We start from the raw sequence: 18,342 nt of genomic DNA, 5'->3' as shown, positions 1-18,342 counted from the left end.
TTGCCCATAAAACGCTCACCTGTATCTGTGGCATGTTATCACACAGACTGTTAACGTATACCTGAGATTCTCCCACTTTGAGTCGTGCAGTTTGCTGTGTTGAGTTCAGTTCATCAGAGTCTCAGAAAAAGGAGGCTCTATTGTTTTTTTTTACTATGCTCTTTCCTGTGAAAAGACAGATTCGTCCTTGTCTTGTTTATCTTGTGCTGTATCACGTCTTCGCTTTCGCCAAAACTGTAACTAGAGCTGAATGCTGGTGCACAAGCTCGATGCAGGTTACAGGTATCAAAGTCCTACTTGCTGTAATAACTGCTGTGAATTGAAGGGGTGCTTTTGAGGAAACATGCCCCTGAAGCTGTGCAATAAAGTGATTGCTAAGTAACGAGACAAACAGCGTTGATTACCTCAGAAGCTTGACATTTACTCTCAGGATTGGACTGTGTTATTCATTGTTGAGACTGGATGAATCATATGATGACAAAGATGTATGCCACTCAAGCTGAGTGGCAAAAATTCCCCAAAATGTACTGTTTCCAGCATCTTAATCTTAATTTAAAGGAAGTTAATCCACAACAGTATTGGTCAATGAATTGCTTAGAAACGGCAAACATTCACTGCTTCATGTATTGTCTTTTATGATTAATCTGTCAATGATTTTTTCAATCATTTTATCTAACATAGTGCAATAAAAATAGTGCAATACTCATTACGATTGCTCAGAGCCAGAGCTGACACATTTTATTAGTTGTTTTATTTATTTAAGAGTCCAAATCCCAAAGATATTTACTATATGTAATAGAAGACTAGTATGAATTAAAATGTTTGCATTTGAGAAGTTGGATTTTGGCATTTCTGCTTAAAAAGTGTTTCCAATTAATTTCATGCTGATCAACTAATCAGTAAATCAAGTAATTGTTTAAGAGTAAGTTTCTGAAACGTGAGGATGTTTTGCTTTGTTTTATTGTAAGTTGAATACTTCATCGTATTGGATCACTTCTTGGACAAAATAAGACATAAATGTCACATCTGCATTTTTTTACTAACCAAACGAGTAATTAAAAAAATAGTCGACTTATTAATTTATAATGAGAATAAGTGTGTGTGTGTGTGTGTGTGTGTGTGTGTGTGTGTTTGCCTCTTGAAAGTGAAATGTCCTCAGCAGCGTTTGGTCTGCAGAATTTGTCGGGTTTGTGGCGTTTTGATGGACCATTAGGTGTTATTCCACACAGAGGTGACGAAACCCATTAAAGCGAAGTATGTCATTATGTAACCAGGTTAGACTGTTGAGGTGTGTGTGTGTGTGTGTGTGTGTGTGTGTGTGTGTGTGTGTGTGTGTGTGTGTGTGTGTGTGTGTGTGTGTGTGTGTGTGTGTGTGTGTGTGTGTGTGTGTGTGTGTGTGTGTGTGTGTGTGTGTGTTGGATTATATCATGGACTATGCAACAAGTTAGAAATGGCCCAAAGCTGAATGACATCATCCTGCGTGTCCTCTGGTGCTTCACTATCAAACCAGACATTGTGCCTCCTGGTGCTGCTGAGGAACCTGATGTTGCCACTAAATAATGCCTCATACATGACTTTACCTCCAGAACAAAGCCCCCAGGGGCTTTAAGTCTCTGGCTCCACCACCACCCCCCTGTGGTTCACTCCTCACTAAACCTAATGAAGGCCTGCATCTCTGCCCAGCAGGACTGAGGTGATCTCACAGTGTTTGTGCCCTGTTGCATCTAAACCCACTGTTCTCTTTCAAAGAACCCGCTGATACAGACCAAATCTCTCTCTGACTCTCTTTTTCTGTTCTCAAAGAGGTTGAATAATGTGTCTTTTACATTTCAGATTTCATGATTTTGTCTTCATCCTGCAAAATCCAAAATGCTTTTATGTAACCAGAGAGTCGTCACGTGACCTCAGAGCCTCTTACATTGTCACACACAGACCGCCTAAAGACCACCAGCTTCCCCTAACAAACCAGCTCCTGCTGCTTCTTGTCACTGCAGGGCAGACTCATTTACACAGCAGAGCATAATGACTTTTTAAAGAGGCTTGTTTGTATTTGCAGTGTGCGTCTCTTTTCTTGACTGCTACATCACTGTCACTCAGATCACTCGTGACAGGTTGTCCTGCACGTTTCTGACATGACAGCTGTCACGACTGTTTGCGGATTATCTGGTGCTTCTCCCACGTGGGGCCACAGGGAAGGGATTATTTTTAAAAAACAGAGAGAGAGTCGGTGGACCTATGCAATGTTGAGTGCTCATGTACAAGTTTTCAGGCTGCAGGGAGGTCACACTATGAATGCCACAGGACTGTTACAACATTGTGTGACCCACACTGCAGTAAACTCAGTAAGAGTAAATGGTAGAGTTTAATTATTCATTATGCTCCTAAAAATCATAACAGATGTAATCTCAAGGCTACCGACTCCAAAAATTGACCTACAAACTGACCAAAAATTGTATAACAAAGGTTACCCTTTGCAGTTTAGGTAATAAAGACTATAACCAATATTTGTATGTTTATGGTAGTTGTGGTTAGGTAGTTAAACATATCGTCTACGTTGATGCTATGTTGCCGAAATTACCAAATTTGGCCACATTGTTCATGTAAGCTAAAGCACGTTGTGTAGCATTAACTTCAAAAATGTCGACTAACGTTTAAGTTAGTTAGTCTTGAGAGTTTTGAGATAATTAAATTATGATCAGTGTCTACTAATGAAACATTTCACTTACATCGAAGAGATGGACAAAATGGTCTGGTCATTTAATTTAAAGGTTTTTAGTCTTCAGTAGTAAGAGTAGTAAAATGTTAGTGTGAGATAATACTGTTTTTTAAAAGTTTTCAAATGTTTTTAAGAAGAGATTTAAAAGTCTTGATAGATTTAGCAGACCTACTTTTAATAATACTACTGGGACATATAAGTGGGCGTCGTCAGCATAATAATGGTACTGTACATTATGCTTATTAATGACATGGGCAGCATTTAAATAGAGAACAGTAACGGCACCAAGACTGACCCTTAAGGAACGCCATGAGTGACCTGAGAAACAGAAAAAAGGGGATTTCCAATAACACCAGAAAAGGTCCTACTGGACAGATATAAGCATAAAACTTTAAGAGCAGACCCTTTTAGACCAACTCATGTTTCAAGACCCTGTAGAGGAATGGAGTGGTCTACTGTATCAAAGGCCACACTCAGGTCTCAAAGGACCAGAATGGAGCTTTCACCTTTATCTACTGCAAAAAGTAGGTCATTTGTCATCTTAATTAAGGTCTTCCCAGTACTGTAAAGCTCTGAAACCAGACTGATTGCTTTTGAAAATGCTGTTAACATTCATATAAACGATCAGTGGAGAGGCAATCATTTTTTCCAACACTTTAGATAAAAAAGATATTTTAGAAATAGCTTTTACTTATTGCTGAGGGTGAGCAGGTCAAGAAGAGATTTCTTTAACACTGGTTGCACAACTGCATGTTTATACCAAGAGGGGAAAATATCAGTAGCCAAGGAGCAATTAATAATTGATAAAAATGCTTGGACTGACAGTGGGAAATATGCCTTTTAAAAGTTTATAAGGAATATTATCAAGCTGATAAGAGTTTTGAGGGCAGGGGCAGATAGGACACACATCTGAAATAAACTGTTGCTGCATATAAGTGCTTGAAGTTAAGATATTGGAGAAAGCATCACACAGTTCACTTGCAGAATTGGCATTAAGAACACGTGACCAGACAGTGGTACAAGCCTAACGGTGGGAGGAGATAAAGGGACATTATGAGACTTTATGATCAGCGACTTAAAATTCAGTGTGGTCAACTTTTATGGAGAGCAAACCACTGTTGAGGACCAGATCTAAAGTATGGCCTTCAGAATGTGTGGCACCTTTTTTTAATAATTTGGTTGAAATTAAAATAGGAGCCAGGAAATCACAGCAAAGAAGGTTAGTAGGACAACATACATGGATATTGAAGTCACTAAGGGTGAGAACCAAAAACCAAAACACATGAAAGGGCAATTAAAATAATTTGTATGTATGATAGCAGTGCCGCCAACCCAAACCATATGCTGTAGGGGATAAAAATGTAAAAAGTTAATAGGGTTAGCCTCAGTCAAGGGCACAGCATCATTACAAGTGAGCCAGGTTTCAGTAGCCATTAAAAAGAATCGGCAATCAGCAGTTTAAAGTCATTGCAAATGAAAGACTTATGGCTGTAGTTTTTCTAAAAGTACCATTGGATAATTTGTGCACTCACTATTTGGAAGTTGTCTTTAAAACTTTTCATGGACAAAATAGAAAATTATACAGAAATTAGTTCTTTATCAAAGCTAGATAAAGGATGTGAATGTGTCTGCACAAAGCAGCAACTACCATGTCTGAAGTCAATGCAGAAGTACCTTAAAGTGCAATGTCACCAACAGCTGCTACATGCTGGCTTCGATAGATTTCCACTTAAAAAACTTTAATATCTCTCTACAAATACTAAGTCGATCATTTTTTTCAACAAGTCATTATGGTGTCAGTCACTAAATTTTGGCCCTTTAATAAGATTGCTCCATTAACAAGGTTGATCGAGGTTGAGGTCCATTGAGGTAGATGCATTAAAATGAGGCAATTTCATAAACTGTCTAAAACAATATAATTTAAGTCTTGTTTTAGTTATAGTTAAAAAGTCAGCCTTCTCTGATCTCCCCACCCCCCATCACTTTCTCAGGAGTTCAAATGTGCAGGCTTGTACTTGATGCTTAAAAACATTAGTGCATGGAGCGTAAATACATCAATATATTTTTCGATGGAAGGTAAAACTATCCAGTGTTTCATGAGAAATAGATAAATATCAGGGATAAAAAAAATCAAATTTTATGCAGCAGACTTAATGAACTTTCAACCTTACCTTTCGACTCCTTTTGGGGAGGTGTAAATCGTCAGGTTGAGAGTCAGTGTCTAAGAGGTTTTATCTTAGGAACAGATTTTCACCCTCCTGCTGAAGTGTATAAGTGGCGACAGGATGTTATTTATTAAACCTGTTCAGACAGTTTGCTCCTGTTGTTTCTGAAGTCTGAGGGTCTTAATCGTGAGGCAGATGGGTGAGCAGAGTCTGATTCATTATTCATGAAGAGAAGTAGATGGCCGTCTGTGTATGTATGTGTGTGTGTGTGTGTGTGTGCGTGTGTGTGTTTATGTGTGTGTGTGTGTTCACCATATTGATTCTCGAGGCCTAAAGTAGCCCTAATGGTTGTACCTCATGAAAAATGCTGTCAGAGCAAATGTAGGCTTGCTCCCTGACAAGACAAGTGGCAAATGTTTACATTGTTTATTAGAATCATTCTACCCCGATACAGACTTAATTGCATTAAAACTTTTATTTTCATAGGCATTTCAATAATAGATGTGGAATTGTAGAGAAGTGAGAAAGGCAAAACTCAATAAACATGAAAAGTGTTTGTGATTTTGGAGGCCCATGTCCTTTCAATTAAAGCCACACTTTAATTGTGGCTTTTGAGTTCTCTGTAGCCAATGTTTATCGACTGGTACCAGAGCAGAAATGTGTCCTGCGTGTGGCACAAGCCTATTTAACCTACATAGGTTAATTCCTTTTGGTGGCCTTTAAAGTAAATGTCTCACTCCAAAAGTGTGAGAGTTGGCAACCTTGCATTAGAATGTTAGCGTTGCCATTGAGAGCATCTTAGTATGCTGACGTTGCCATTCAGCTCAAAGCCCTGCTGAGCCTAATGCTGCAATCCACTGTCCACAATCCACAAGTCGGAAGTTGATAGTGGCAAGTCAATATTCAAATCCAATGCGTCCTTTTGCATCTGCTTGGGACAACATGGTCGCCCGCAGCCGATGTTTGGAGGGAGCCTTGCAGAGATGCTAGCATGCCTGTACTGTTATTATATGGGTTGAATAACAATCAGCTTTAAGTGCAAATAGTAATTTTGAGGCACATTTTCTATGATTTGAGGAGTTTTGCTCTGTATGAGTTGTCAGACAAACACTGGGGCATTAGGTCGTCAGTGAGCTGCACATTCTGTGTGTCGAGTATCACAACACGCTAATGCATTAAGCTAATGTGGGTGATCTGATTAGCAGCGGCCTCCCTCGGCCTGATAACAGGGTGTGCACTGCAGCAGTGCGGCGTCTGTATTGTTTGTAGAGAGCGGCTGAGCCTATATAAAGACAAGCTAATCCCCTTGAGTCACAGAAAGTGAAACTCACCTTGACTACTGTTACTATGGTTAGGATGGATGGGTGACCTTCAGTTGGTGAAGCTCACTGACACTGTATTCATTTAAGAGATAAGGATCCCTGTGACTTGTTTGGTCTGAGGGCCATGCTCATTGCTTTTGATAAATAATTGATCAACTATCAGCCATTTTGTCATTTCATGTTTATCAACAAATAGTAGATTCTGCATGAAAATGCATCTTTTTACCATTTCATCTCCTCAGGCTGTGCTGCTTGAACTAATTTTAGAACATCAAACCTCATTTTGTGTTTTTGCATGCTTGCCCCCCTCCTCCCTCTGCTTTCTTCTCTTTGATGCTGAATATTTTTAACTGTGTCAGAAGCTTTTGCTGCAAATGCCACTGGCTGTCTGCAGAGAAGCTTCACTTTGTCATAATGAATACAAGATAAACCCTCTTGAGGTTATGACCCGAGGCACACTCTTGTCTCTATGTCACAGGATCCATAATTGTCCTATAATCCATCCATCCATCCATCTTCTTTCCGCTTATCCGGGGTCGGGTCGCGGGGGCAGCAGCCTAAGCAGGGAAACCCAGACTTCCCTCTCCCCAGCCACTTCGTCCAGGTCTTCCCGGGGGATCCCGAGGCGTTCCCAGGCCAGCCGAGAGACATAGTCTCTCCAGCGTGTCCTGGGTCTTCCCCGGGGTCTCCTACCGGTGGGACGTGCCCTGAACACCTCACCCGGGAGGCGTCCGGGAGGCATCCTAACTAGATGCCCGAGCCACCTCATCTGGCTCTTCTCAACGCGGAGGAGCAGCGGGTCTACTCCGAGCTCCTCCCGGATGACCGAGCTTCTCACCCTATCTCTAAGGGAGAGCCCAGCCACCCTACGGAGGAAGCTCATTTCGGCCTCTTGTACCCGCGATCTCGTTCTTTCGGTCACTACCCAAAGCTCATGACCATAGGTGAGGGTAGGAACGAAGATCGACTGGTAAATCGAGAGCTTCGCCTTTCGGCTCAGCTCTCTCTTCACCACGACGGATCTGTGCAGAGCCCGCATTACTGCAGACGCCGCACCGATCCGCCTGTCGATCTCCCGCTCCATCCTTCCCTCACTAGTGAACAAGATCCCGAGGTACTTGAAATCCTCCACTTGGGGCAGGGTCTCATCCCCGACCCGAAGGGTGCACTCCACCCTTTTCCGGCTGAGGACCATGGACTCGGATTTGGAGGTGCTGATTCTCATCCCGGCCGCTTCACACTCGGCGGCGAACCGATCCAGTGAGAGTTGGAGGTCACGGTCTGATGAAGCCAACAGGACCACATCATCTGCAAAAAGCAGTGACCCAATCCTGAGGTCACCAAACCGGAACCCCTCAACGCCCTGGCTGCGCCTAGAAATCCTGTCCATAAAAATTATGAACAGGATTGGTGACAAAGGGCAGCCCTGGCGGAGTCCAACCCCCACCGGAAACGAGTCCGACTTACTACCAGCTATGCGGACCAAGCTCTGACACCGGTCGTACAGGGAACGGACGGCCTGTATCAGGGGGTCCGATACCCCGTACTCCCGGAGAACCCCACACAGGACCCCCCGAGGGACACGGTCGAATGCCTTTTCCAAGTCCACAAAGCACATGTGGACTGGTTGGGCAAACTCCCATGCACCCTCAAGGATCCTGCAGAGGGTGTATAGCTGGTCCACAGTTCCACGACCCGGACGAAAACCACATTGCTCCTCCTGGATCCGAGGTTCGACTATCCGACGGACCCTCCTCTCCAGTACCCCCGAATAGACCTTACCAGGGAGGCTGAGGAGTGTGATCCCCCTATAGTTGGAACACACCCTCCGGTCCCCCTTCTTAAAAAGAGGGACCACCACCCCAGTTTGCCAATCCAGAGGCACTGCCCCCGATGTCCACGCGATGTTGCAGAGTCGTGTCAACCATGACAGCCCCACAACATCCAGGGCCTTGAGGAACTCCGGGGGGATCTCATCCAACCCCGGGAACTTGCCACCGAGGAGCTTCTTGACCACCTCGGCGACCTCAGCCCCAGAGATAGGAGAGCCCACACCCGGGTCCCCAGGCCCTGCTTCCTTACCGGAAGGCGTGTCGGTGGGATTGAGGAGGTCTTCGAAGTATTCCTTCCACCGATCCACGACGTCCCGAGTCGAGGTCAGCAGGGCACCGTCACCCCCATACACAGTATTGACGGTGCACTGCTTCCCCCTCCATAAATAAACAAGCTAGCTACAGACAATGAAATCTGTTTGGTTTTCATTTCAGCTGCCAAAATGTGTGGTCGCTGAAATAGCTCCTCCCACTTGGCGTCATAGAATGGAACTCTTAACGAGGCATAACAACAGTAACTAAAATGGACATTGTAGAATGGAACTCTTGACAAGGCATAGCAACAGTAACTAGGTGGGCATTGTAGAATGGAACTCTTGACAGGGCAAAGCAACAGTAACTAAGGTGAGCATCGTAGAATGGAACTTTTGACAGGGCATGGCAAGGGTAACTAAGGAAGGCGGGGCTTAGTTAGGGTGACCATATTTTGATTTCCAAAAAAGAGGACACTCAGCCCGGCCACGAGATAGCCTACTTAAATGATACTCGCAGTTTACTCAAAGATTCCTTATAATTTTAATATATTTAAAGTTTATATGTATGGATAGAATATTTTGTTATATTACAAAATAATATCTCCCAAAGACAGAAATTCAGATAGGCTTCCCATAGGTAACTGAACTTTCTTTATTATGCCTCAATTGTAAAATATATATATAAAAATGTAAAATAAATGTAAAATCTCTGGAATAAAATAACGATAGAAATAATGTCTCTTCTGTGTTAGAAAAATCAACTTGTAAAATAATAGCTCTCTTTTCAAGTCTTAGTGGACAAATAAATAATATGAAATAATGTTCTAAATAATACCTCAACTGTATTAGAAAAACCTGTAGCTGTGGTGGTGTTTCACAGTATGAAATGCCAACGCACCCTCCGCTGCATTTACAGCATCCTCTGTTTTTCGGGGTTTCACAAAGAACTGCAGAATTGCTGAACTACTCTCACCTCGCACTGCTTTTTCATGTTTCTCTGTGTCCATATGAGCTGTGAGGTCCCCGGCACCTTTATTGGACACAGACACATATGTACCAGCTTCGCACACGGTGCACTCAGCCAGTCCCGACCGGGTCGGTAAACTGGGAATTTTTTTCGCAGTTCATCTGTGAACGTGCATTTGCGCTTTGGCATCTTGAACGCTTCAGCTGCACCGCCGGTGTCTGCTGCTTTCTTGTTGTGAGTTTTGGACACAGGGCAACCTCTCGGGGATTACGTCACACACGCTAACCCAAACAATGACAACCGGGGGAGAGGGGGCACACACATATACACACACAGAAGGAAAACCGGACATTATCATCAATTAATAAAAAAACCCCGGACGCCCCGGACGGGACGTAAAAAGTGGACATGTCCGGGGAAAAGAGGACGTTTGGTCAGCCTAGGCTTAGTTAGCGGTGAGTTAGTATCAAATTACACAGTCCTTTTCTGGACACTTTGTAAGACATAGTCTTGCTTCCGTTCTGTGACGTAATCATTATATGTTGTGTATTAGACAACATCCAGAATGTCTCGAGGCCGGACCCTTTTACTGTAAGTCAATAAAGGAGTTGATTTGGTTTCCAGCTCATCAAACTCAGCCGATGTTTGTTGTTTTACTCTTGCCAGACGTTTCTGTATATGTGTGCGTGTGTGTGGAGGATTACATTCTTTATGTGTATAATCATCAAAGTTGTACTAACTAAAACTAATAACCGTAAATTATTACATTTATTGTAGATTTTAACGTGATTCTTGATCTCTCAGGAAAGTACAATATATTTTTGATGTGAACTGATGTGGATCCAGGGATTATTGGCTGTACAATCCACTATTCGCTGCCAAAATTGATGTAAGCAGGTAAGCAGGGCTGTGATATCATGAATGGGAATTGTTTCAAACAGCTGTGTTAATGCATATATTGTTGTGAATCAGACATGAAACAATGGGGTGCACTGCACAGGCATGCTAATATCTGACTCACGCTAACTGGAGGTGAGATCATCCTCACACAATGTACTTCAGTCAACGATGTGATGAAATGTGTCATCTTATTGAAACCACAAACATCACCACCAAAACTTTTTATCTGAATCGTCATCAAATTCTTGGTTCCCCAAGTGTCTTCCTGTCTGTTGATTGCCATATTCATTCTGTCTTTGATCTACTTGAATGGATCACAACTAAAGCATTTCTTTCTAAATTACCTCTGGACTGACTGACTGCAATTTACTGAAATTTGCAGATGCTTGATGGAAAAGAACTAAAAACATGCACTTGTGTGTGTTTCTCAAGTTCAGGTTAGTGCAAGCAAAGATGTAACCCATTGACTGTGACAGTGTACTTAGTCACACCTTTACCTGTTGAGACACAAGACTAGATCCTCATCTGAAGCTTGATCATTGCCCATGCTGATCATTTCATTGTTGTTACAGCTGTGTAGTCATAGCGTGAGATAGCGGTGGGTGATAAGGATATAATATGGTATATGTCCAAAAGGTTCTTCAAATCCAACATTTGGACTACCATCTCATTTAAATTGAAATAATTTTATCAACAAGTAACAAAATGGTAATGGAGCAAGCTTAACATGAGCTATATCTTTCAAGTATATTTTTACATTAGCTTTTACTGTGCAAATAAAACACCAATCCGTCAAACTTGGCTAACAGTCCATTAGCTGTGTGACTTTATGTCCATGATGTCTTTTAGAGCACACAAACCCTGTAAACACACCTGTCACGTGCTCAGTACGGTGCTGTTAAGCCAGAAACCCCATTGCTACACTTTATTTGTATATGTGGGTTGGTGCTCCTGTCAGTGGATGCGTGTTTATACATTTTTAGTTTTTGTTGACATTGTCAAAAATGTGATAATTCCACTTAGTTTATTACTGAGGTCGTACTAAGAGGTGGTGGTGTACTTGGGTGCATTATATTGAAAGGTGTTCCTAATATTTTGCCCTCCTCGTGTATGTTGATGGAATTGACAAAATATTAAGAACACCATTCAATATAATGCATCCTAATACACCACAATCACTCAATAATGAACATAAAGCAGAATTTTCACCTTCTTGTTAAAAAATGTAGTATAAGCTTCATAAATGTAGAATTTATAGCAGATCTGCTGTATTGGATTAAATTAGATTGCACAGTTTAGGCCAGTGAGTCTATCTTATATAGTTAACTTATTCTCTGAACTATATTTTATAGTAATTACAAGTTATATGGTATTATACAGTTAAGTAGTGATATTCAGCTTCAGTAGCATCACGTTTTTGTTGAATCTGCCTCACTCTCTCTCTTCAGGACTGCTGAATGAGAAAGCCTGAAACGTGTTGCTATAGTAACGTCACAGTTACCTGTCTGAGGATTAACGTTGTTAATGATGACATCACATGGCGCTGTTTTCATTAGTTTTTCTGAGCAGGTTCTGCCTCAGATGATGTAGATTTATGTTTTAACCAGCGGTCTGTGTTTGTTTCCTTAAACTTGATATCACTGTTAGCGTGTCTGTGTTATGCTAGCGGGAGGTACAGCGAGAGCTACAGGTGTGTTCAGGGTCGAAGTCAGACAGTCGGACATAGCGGTTCCGGCCAGTCGTCCTGCAGTAAGCACCGCTGCAGACGTTGGTTGAACATTAATATACATCGCTGTAAATGTGTGCGGGAATATAAGTGTTGGATTTGCGGGAATCAATTAAATTGTGCGCAATACCTGCAATCCCGCGCTGAAATTCAGGCCCTGATCATATATATATATTTATTTTTGTTTTTTATTTTTTATTTTTTTAAGACGTTAGTTAAGGCGGCAGGCGTGTGTTGCTAAGGCGGCCGCCTTAACTGTAAAGTGCTGTGGGAAACCCTGTATTTTGGAATGTGTCCATCTACAACATAACAAAATTGTGTGTTTACTCGTATGGCTTGCACACTGAATGTGGAGATTTTGAGATGTTTTCACTGATTGCCTCTTCACATTTTTGAGGTCAACATATCCATGTGGATATCCTTGCAGAATCAGTAGCTTGCCTGTGACTTTGAGCAGGTGTGGCTCCTCATTTGCACAGAAAATCAACAAAACCAGAGCATTAAACAACATGCAAATTCCTGACAAAAGCTTGACTCTGCTTATCTCATGTAAGTGCTGCTCGGACAGGAATTGTTTTCCCATATAGCTGTTGCCCTAACCAGTCTAATTTATTTGCTCTTGGGAGGACTCGTGTAAATGAATCTGTCTTTAATGGAAGTTTCTGTGTACACTGGACTTCAATACTTCCAGATGACTTATTCAATTATTGACTGCACCTGTTTGGTGAAGTGTATGCTTGAATAGGACTGCACTATTTGTTCAGTTGGTGAGCACTTGACCATTTAAAGCCTGTAGTGAAAACACTACACTAAAGTATAAGAAAAGCCAAAAACTTACTACAGGCACCAAACTGTAACACAGGATGGTATTAGGAACTCAAACCAGGTGTTTTACAGTCAAAACACCCTTAAACGGTTAATCAGAGATGACAAAGTGAGGAAGGGAAGGTCACTGTGCCTCTGTAGTGTCAAAGGCTCTGGCCTTTTTCCTAACAGCAGCTAGCTATTACTCTGCGACTGTGTGATTAGAGAGCAATCCTCTGGTTTGAGCTCTTTGGAAAGAGAGACAAGCTTTTAGGACTCATGCCCTGTCCTTATTGATAATTAGCTGCAAGTCAAACACACACTCAAAAAACCGAAAAGGTTTAATCAAGAGCCAGGAACCGAATTAAAGGAAGTGCAGTGTTTAACAAGTGGAGTCTTGGCTGCTAACAAGTGTCATAAATCGAAGCCGTCTGTCTGCTCTGATAAGCAGAGTAGATACATGGAGTTGTCTGTTTGGATAATATCGTTAATGCAATGATACACACTTCTGACACAACTACTACTAAATACTGGCTCATACATTATATTAATAATCTGTGTGTGTTTGGTCAGATAACCTCAAATTTCTAAGCATTTCCCTAAAATGTTAGCATCTGTTCTGATCAAATCAGTTAGTTTCAGTAGAGGTAGAATAGTTAATGTCATTATGTGTCGATGTTTGGTGTGTATTGAATGTTCTCACAGCAGATTGTTTGTATTGAACTCCTGGCTTTGATGAACCAACCAGCTTGTCACTTCTTTACCAATTCATGTGTGCTGTTCCTTATCTCAGAGACAGCATTTGACCGTTGGACTTTGTTGTGTATTTGGGGGTGATGTATTTCTGGCCAGCTTTATCAATAGTGTGTGTGTGTGTGTGTGTGTGTGTGTGTGTGTGTGTGTGTGTGTGTGTGTGTGTGTGTGTGTGTGTGTGTGTGTGTCTCCCATACTCTCTAATAAGTACATTTACTCAAGTACCATATACAACTCCACTTTTCCAATTTTATGCCACTATATACTTATGTATGTTATACTTGTGTTATTTTATACTCTGCTACATTACAGACAGGGATATTGAACTTTTTACTGCACTATAGTACATTTATCCAACACATAATGTTACTAGTCACTTTGAAGATTAAGATTTTATCAAAAAAACATTTGATCATTTCAAGACCGAGTACCAACAGTGTGTAAACTAATTACAAGCTCTACTTCAACCAGCTACAACATTAAGCTGCTACTGAAACATGAATGCATCAGTAGTAATAATCCAATAATGTATACAACACTCTATAAGAGGCCATTCTTCTTAACAATAATGATTTCTGATTATATTTCTGTACTTGAAGACCCTGAAAACACATTTTTATGATGAACCTCAAATCAAACTAACACATACTGCAATGATATAGCTGATGTGAGTCTTCAGCTCCACTTAATTTAAAACTTTTTTGCTTTTTAAGTCACAAATATTCAATTTCAAGTAGTAATACTCATAATATGAAATTAAGTTTTAAGGTTTTAGCTTTAAGTAAAACTGTAAGTCAGGACTTTTTATTTCTAATGCAGTGTTTTTACATCATGGTATTGCTGCCTTTTTAAGTAGATACATTATATGAGCACTTTTCTCCTTTACAAACTGATGTGCAGGCATGCATGTTTGTGCAATAGTAGTGATTGATCAGCCTCTCTGCTCAATCCCAGTTTGACTGTGTGAAGGCCAGCTGTGAGTGGCCAGTGTGTTTTTTTCCCCCCCCTGCCTGACCATCCTCATATCGACCTGTCAGCCCAGCCTCTCCTAGCCTCTGATGCTAATGTGCCATTACGTAATGTTTCACTTTGACTTGGAGCATTTGAAACCACTGTCCAGATGAAAGTACATGAATGGGTTTTGTAGCAACTAAGTAGTCTGCAAAGTCAGTCTATCAATATTTGTGTGCAGGTTGTACTTTGTTTGCTTTTACTTGAAGGTTTCTAGTTTGAGGAGTTCACAGACTACAAATGGTGTGAGAGAAACTGCCAGGCTTTATGACATTAAAAGACCAGTGTGCAGGATTTAGTGGCATCTAGCAGTGAGGTTGCAGATTGCAACTAAGTGAATATACCTCACTATCCCCCCTCCCCTTTCAAGCATGCAGGAGAACCTACGGTGGCCACAAAACTTGTGAAAAATGCTGTAGGCCCTCTCTAGAGCCAGTGTTTGGTTTGTCCTTTCTGGGCTACTGTAGAAATGTGGCGTTGTAACATGGTGAATATTATTTTCAATTTCTGCCGGTTGATCCCTGTAAATCTTACACACTGGTCCTTTGAGTGGAAATATTAGTTTGGTGTTTGTGTAGTGGAGAACATCGGGCTGAATTATGGATGAAATAATGGAATAAGTCAAAAAGATCCTTTCCAGACATGTTGTAAGATATAAAAAAAATCAACTGCTTGGAATAGTATGTGTTTAGTATGTGCTGAAGTGGTGAATCTGTGAATATGAAAATACTGTTAATTTCTTCAACTGATTTTTCCTCCTTCACTGTAAGTAGTCACACACACTGTGGACCAAACTAGTTGTGATGTCACAAATTCTGTTCATAGGCCAGCCCCTTTAAAGTAAAATTTAAGTTTAGCAAAGAAAGACTTTCCTCTTTCAACAAAAAACAGCCTTTTAGTGTCAAACTCTGCACAAACATCCAAGTGAAGAACACAAACATATTTTTGAGTGGAGGGGACTTAAAATCTATAAATCAGCAAATAGTCAGGAACAGAAGAGCCTTTTCAGTTCCTAAAGTGTGCGTCATTTTCAAATCTACATTAAAATCTGTTGTGTCTCTACAGTATTTCTGAGTCATTTTTGCCTTTTAGAGAGGAAACAGTATAGAGATGACAAGAAATGAGAGGATGACATGCAAACTACAACATTGGATGCTGCGATTATGCGGTTAGCATCTTCAACCACTTGGTCGCCTGCTTTCCTTCACTTTTATTTCCTTCTTTAAATTCGCTCCAACTTGTTACTGCTCTGCACTGAGACTATTTGTGATTTTATTTCCATGATTTCTATTTTGCTTTCCTCTGTTATGTTTTATACATCGCTCTGATGCATTTCTTCACCCAAAAGAATGCCCTCTATGTTTCAAAGATGCCATCTAAATAAACTTTCCTCACCTTGAAAATCCTCACTGCTGTACACTCACAAAAGAGCAGCTTTCTAGGAAGAATAATTTATAGCTAAAGAGAAGCATAATGTCTGTTTATTAGCTACGTGCCTGTAGTAGCAAGGCTCATCTGACAAGTAGGTCATTTCTTATTGAGCAACAAGGTTGAAGAATAATTTTTCCCCTCTTACTGTCTTTTTCATATCATAGATCGAGTTAGATATCCTGATTGAGCAAACGCTGTGGAGGAGTGACGAGAGGGAGCGGCACTTAGAGAAAGAGAGGGAGTGTGATTACCTGCCGCTCTCTCTGTCCCTCTCTCTCCCTCTCCCTCTCCCTCTCTCTCTCTCTCTCTCTCTCTCTCTCTCTCTCTCTCTCTCTCTCTCTCTCTCTCTCTCTCTCTCTCTCGCTCTCTCTCTCTCTCTCTCTTCCTTGTAGTCACCTCCCCTCTCAGGGAGTGTAGACACTCCTGCACTCTCCCCTAGCTTGTTCACACACGCACTCGCCTTCATGCTGCACACACACCCACCGTCTCCTCTGAGTGACTGACTGTCTGTGTGGATTGTGCACATCAAAGAAAGAAGAGGAGCTTGGTTAGGTCTCTGCTTGGACAGGACTGTAAGATTTTGGACTGGCTATCTGCTTGTGTGTGCGTGCTTGTATGTGTGTGTGTGTGTGTGTATTGGCATGCATGTTTCTGTGTGTGTGCCAAGAAGCAGTGTTGATCCATGTGCTTGAGATAAAGCAAGACAAGTGACTTTTTTTTTTTTTTTGCGTGGGGATTTTTGTGTGTTTGGCCTGCCACTCACACACAGAGACGTAACTTTTTCTCACTCAAGGACCCGCCGCTGATTGTTAAGTCCAGTGACGTCTCACTCGTCAGGGTGAGTGCTGCTGAACTCCCAGTTTACCTCTCATACCCTGTTGCTCAACTGCACACTCTGTTTCTTTCTCTTCCGTGTTGTCTCTCTCTGTCTGTGTCTTGATTTCTTTCATGTGCTGATGTCTCTGATCTGTTTCTGCAGTTTGACATTCTGTTATTGATCTTTTCGTCTTTAGCTCTGGTGACCCCTGCCCAACTGTGTGTGTGTGTGTGTGTGTGTGTGTGTGTGTGTGTGTGTGTGTGTGTGTGTGTGTGTGTGTGTGTGTGTGTGTGTGTGTGTGTGTGTGTGTGTGTGTGTGTGTGTGTGTGTGTGTGTGTGTGTGTTTTTGGGGGGCTCCCTTTTTCTGTAGTGGATTCTTACTCAGGACTGTGTGTGTGTGTGTGCATGAGGCAGGCTTGAACAAGATGAAACAGAAATGTATCTTCAAACCAGCTTATTGCCTGAATCTATGCATGTTTGGAAAAGTCTCTTTTAAAAAGCGATCCATTGCACAGAATGAGATTTATGTGACTGCTGACTTCACTTGCACTCATTTTGATCACTGTCTTTTGCTCAAACTTGGACAAGAAGCTACTCATTCCCTGCCATAAGCGTGAAGTATTTTCTATTTTTTTCGCTGACGACAAAAAAATGTCAATGCGAAACCAAAGCTGTTCCATGCCAGTGGAAATGACATCATCCACCATCCCAAGAAAGTCATCTCTTCCCACAGATGGCTATTTATGGTGGCGTCCACCCTTCAAAACACTACCATCCACTGAAACACGTGCCTTGTGGTTTGAATTGAAGTCTGAGGTCTTTTCATTGCGCTCAGTATCCTCTTTCTCATGTCAAGGTTTATGAACCTAAAGCATGAGCGTGCAGTGCTTTTTTGTCCTAACTGTGGAAGTGTAGGATTGGGCTGAGTATCAAACATCAGTACTTTTTGAGTCCTGACCGAAATGTGTGTAAGTAAATATAGTATCTAACAATGTAAAGTATCTAATCGAATCAGGCATCAGATGTGCTAAATAATTCTCTGGTTTGTTTATTGATCTAAATCATGGTCAGATGTAGTTTCTCACTCTTAAGAGATGAGTAAAAAGTATTGTTTTGGTATTTCTAACGACTTTTAAAAAAAAATAATTTTGGTATCGCTGTTTAAGTTTTTGTAATTATACCCAGTTTCAGTGTAAGCCAGTGTGTGTGAGTGTGTTTGTATCTTTGTGGTGTGCCAGTTAATAGTAATGCTCTCTGTGTGTAAGTGCATCTAGGACTTATTATATCATATTGTCTTGCATATTATATGCAGCATGGATGTTTGTCAGTAGCTAATTGATGCTCTACAGGAACTGTGTATTATCCACATTGGGAAATAATGGAAAACTTGATGGGAAACCTGCTAGCTGAAAAGCTTTAGTAGAGGCTGAGTTTTGTTTTGATTTCTAATTCTGATCTTTACACCTGCATCAATAGATAATCCCAATTTATCACAACTTGTCTCTTGTTTTGGCCATCATTTCAATTGGTGATAATAACAACATGCTTAACTCAAAATGTGGCAGTGTTGCTAAAAATAAGTCACTTTGCAAGAAACACTAGCAGTCAGACTGATACAGGTTTTAAACAGTCTCCACACAATCA

The 18,342-nt window shown here is 41.3% G+C and overlaps 1 protein-coding gene across 2 annotated transcripts in view; it reads left to right on the top strand.

Moving 5' to 3' along the window:
- Positions 1-18,342, top strand: part of coro2aa (coronin 2Aa) — a 50,107-nt gene that overhangs the window by 5,241 nt on the left and 26,524 nt on the right. The window contains exon 1 of one of the 2 annotated variants that reach the window (XM_062431604.1): positions 16,345-16,719. The exons of the other annotated variant lie outside the window; for it this stretch is intronic. The gene's annotated coding sequence lies outside the window, so the exon portion shown is untranslated. Of the gene's footprint in view, positions 1-16,344; positions 16,720-18,342 lie in introns of those variants that run through there. 2 annotated transcript variants of the gene reach the window in all.

The sequence above is a fragment of the Scomber scombrus genome, chromosome 2 (genome assembly GCF_963691925.1).
Source record: "Scomber scombrus chromosome 2, fScoSco1.1, whole genome shotgun sequence".
Lineage (NCBI taxonomy): Eukaryota > Metazoa > Chordata > Actinopteri > Scombriformes > Scombridae > Scomber > Scomber scombrus.
This window is presented reverse-complemented; position numbering and strand designations above follow the sequence as displayed.